At 43.1% G+C, this 4,222-nt stretch overlaps 1 protein-coding gene across 1 annotated transcript in view; it reads right to left on the minus strand.

Annotated features, from left to right (window-relative positions):
• Nucleotides 1-1,486, minus strand: part of LOC128687999 (uncharacterized) — a 355,922-nt gene extending 354,436 nt beyond the window's left edge. The window contains exon 1 of the mRNA XM_070083740.1: nucleotides 1,051-1,486. The gene's annotated coding sequence lies outside the window, so the exon portion shown is untranslated. The remainder of the gene's footprint in view (nucleotides 1-1,050) is intronic.
• Nucleotides 1,487-4,222: the final 2,736 nt, after the last annotated feature.

A 4,222-nucleotide genomic window follows, 5' to 3' on the forward strand; every position in this document is an offset into this window, starting at 1 on the left:
GGGTGTGTCATGGGTGTGTCGTGAGTGTGTCGTGGGTGTGTCGTGGGTGTGTCGTGGGTGTCGTGTGTGTGTCGTGGGTGTGTCGTGGGTGTGTTATGCCTTTGTCGTGGGTGTGTCATGGATGTGTCGTGGGTGTGTTATGAGTGTATTATGGGTGTGTCGTGGGTGTGTCATGGGTGTGTCGTGAGTGTGTCGTGGGTGTGTCGTGGGTGTGTCGTGGGTGTCGTGTGTGTGTCGTGGGTGTGTCGTGGGTGTGTTATGCCTTTGTCGTGCGTGTGTCATGGGTGTGTCATGGGTGTGTCGTGCGTGTCATGGGTGTGTCATGGGTGTGTCGTGGGTGTGTCATGGGTGTGTCGTGGGTGTGTCGTGGGTGTGTCGTGCGTGTGTCATGGGGGCCTCGTGGATGTATTATGGGTGTGTCGTGGGTGTGTCGTGGGTGTCGTGGGTGTGTCGTGGGCGCGTCGTGGGTGTGTCGTGGGTGTGTCGTGGGTGTGTCGTGGGTGTGTCGTGTGTCATGGGTGTGTCGTGCGTGTGTCATGGATGTGTCATGGGTGTGCCGTGGGTGTATTATGGGTGTGTCATGGGTGTGTCGGGGGTGTGTCATGGGTGTGTCGTGGGTGTGTCATGGGTGTGTCGTGGGTGTGTTATGGGTGTGTCGTGAGTGTCGTGGGTGTGTCGTGGGTGTGTCATGGGTGTGTCGTGGGTGTGTTATGGGTGTGTCGTGAGTGTCGTGGGTGTGTCGTGGGTGTGTCACGGGTGTGTCGTGGGTGTGTCATGGGTGTGTCGTGGGTGTGTTATGGGTGTGTCATGGGTGTCTCACGGGTGTGTCGTGGGTGTGGCGAGTTTTGACACCGTCTACCTATTTGACACTCATTGCGTGTCTCGAGGTGCTGACTTCATCTCTGTAATTATCGCAGTCAGCTAGCTAGACTGTGATGTTGCAGGTGGCCGGTGTCGTGCCGTCGGCAACTGCCACCTGTGGAGCAAAAACCTGTGGAACAGAGGATAATAAAAGCAAGAAAAAATGGAAAGAGTAAATATCATGCTTACCTTCCGGATTTTGGGAGTGACGCTGTGGTGGCGGTGCTCTGCTGTTGTTGCTACTACTGTTGTTGTTGCTGCTGCTTCTCCTCTTGCTTGACTCCTGCTACTGCTGTTGTTGTTGCTGCTGCTGCTGCCCTGCTGACAGCATCTTGCAATCCAGCGGAGAGCAGGGAAGTAAAGCTACTGGTGGGAGTGGTTAATACATGGGTCTGAGTGCACGCCACCCCCGCCTCACCCCACAACACTGCCACACACTCGTTGTCTCCGACGGGCGGGACCCTTGCTTCTCCTCTCCTCGCCAACCCCTTACTAATATCCTCAGCTTCCCAGCAACTGAACCGTGTTTAAGCAAAGGTGGTATACTGTATGGACGCTAGGTGAATCTTGCAGATGGAGACATTGCAGGTGGGATAGAGAAGGATAGAGGAGGAACTATCCACCCATGGCGCACTATACTACAGACTGGCCGTGTGGGGAGCAGCACACCTCTCTTCCAGCGCCCTGGTTGCCACACACCAGCCTCAATAATATTCCCCCTACTATCTTCCTCAACTGGGTCGATTGCTAGCCACGATGAGGAAGATGGTTCCTAGAGCATAACAAAAAACCTGTCAGGTATTCAAAACAACCAGGTCAGTGCACCTGCTTAGCGGTAATGACTCCACAAATAGATTATCGTGTGAAACTGCGTAGTAAAGAAACGCGTTTATGTATGACTTATTGAGCTCAAAGGTAAACACTTATCTACAATAAACAAAATAATATAAGATAATGAGCGTCTTAGCGAATAAAAATCATAATCAAAGGGAATCGAATACTCATAATTAAAACACGTAAAAAACTGCAGCAAACTCACCCATATAAATTCTTTATACACAATATATATAAATAAAATACTAGAATAATTACTCACTCCTCCCCAAAAAATGAACATATAAATAAATGCAGAATACATATATGACAAATACTGCTGATAATTAATAATAGAGATAAATTCGACACGGAATGTTAATTAACCATTAATTTAATGAAGGTGAAACAAAAGTGTAATTGTAACTGCTTTAGGCTCCCCTGAGCCGGGCTGATCCGTTTTCTATAGTGACGTCTATTGAACCATCAGTCATGACATGACCTGACGTGTTACGTCATGACATGATGTGACGTGTTATATAAGCCATGACATGACCAGACGTGTGAGATATATGACATGAACAGCACATGCACACAGGACAGACACACATGACAGACACATGTAGCAGGTACACGTGACAGACACACTTGACTAGTGGTTGAAAGTTTACAAGCAGCCTTAATGACCCTCGTATAGTCGACACACTTCAAAGCTAATAACGCAAGGAACGGATACGAATTGACAAAGCTGTTCTGTAGTGGACAGTCACATCTGACACATGACAGTCACACCTGACACATGACAATCACACCTGACACATGACAGTCACACCTGACACATGACAGTCACACCTGACACATGACAGTCACACCTGACACATGACAGTCACACCTGACACATGACAGTCACACCTGACACATGACAGTCACACCTGACACATGACAGTCACACCTGACACATGACAGTCACACCTGACACATGACAGTCACACCTGACACATGACAGTCACACCTGACACATGACAGTCACACGTAACACATGACAGTCACACCTGACACATGACAGTCACACGTAACACATGACAGTCACACCTGACACATGACAGTCACATCTGACACATGACAGTCACACCTGACACATGACAATCACACCTGACACATGACAGTCACACCTGACACATGACAGTCACACCTGACACATGACAGTCACACCTGACACATGACAGTCACACCTGACACATGACAGTCATACCTGACACATGACAGTCACACCTGACACATGACAGTCACACGTAACACATGACAGTCACACGTAACACATGTCAGTCACACATAACACATGACAGTCAGTCACACATAACACATGACAGTCACACGTAACACATGACAGTCACACATAACACATGACAGCCACACGTAACACATGACAGTCACACCTGACACATGACAGTCACACGTAACACATGACAGTCACACGTAACACATGTCAGTCACAAATAACACATGACAGTCACACGTAACACATGACAGTCACACATAACACATGACAGTCACACGTAACACATGACAATCACACGTAACACATGACAATCACACGTAACACATGACAGTCACACGTAACATATAACAGTCACACGTAACGCATGACAGTCACACGTAACACATGACAGTCACACGTAACATATAACAGTCACACGTAACGCATGACAGTCACACGTAACACATGACAATCACACGTAACACATGACAGTCAAACGTAACACTTAACAGACCTGATATATATATATATATATATATATATATATATATATATATATATATATATATATATATATATATATATATATATATATATATATATAAAATGAATACTTGAATAAATGATCTTTGTTAAAGCAAATTTTCTTAAAAATTATCTTGATTTGATTTGATTCATTGTTCATAAGTACAATATTGTTCATAAGAACAATATTGTTCATAAGTACAATATTGTTCATAAGTACAATATTGTTCATAAGTACAATATTGTTCATAAGTACAATATTGTTCATAAGTACAATATTGTTCATAAGAACAATATTGTTCATAAGTACAATATTGTTCATAAGTACAATATTGTTCATAAGTACAATATTGTTCATAAGTACAATATTGTTCATAAGTACAATATTGTTCATAAGTACAATATTGTTCATAAGTACAATATTGTTCCTAAGAACAATATTGTTCATAAGTACAATATTGTTCATAAGTACAATATTGTTCATAAGTACAATATTGTTCATAAGTACAATATTGTTCATAAGTACAATATTGTTCATAAGTACAATATTCACTGTTAACCAATATTATTTACATTTATTGCCCAGTTTATATTTTATACCGTTTTTAAAAGCGAGTGAATAACTAAGTATTATTGACTCTCCAAGACGTAAATAATCTACGTAATATAATCAATGTGTAAGCTTAAATAATCTACTTTATAGTAATATTTAACAAGTTTAAATAGTAGATGTAATAGCAGTGTTTACTAAGCTTAAATAACCAA

This window comes from Cherax quadricarinatus, chromosome 10 (assembly GCF_038502225.1).
Source record: "Cherax quadricarinatus isolate ZL_2023a chromosome 10, ASM3850222v1, whole genome shotgun sequence".
NCBI lineage: Eukaryota > Metazoa > Arthropoda > Malacostraca > Decapoda > Parastacidae > Cherax > Cherax quadricarinatus.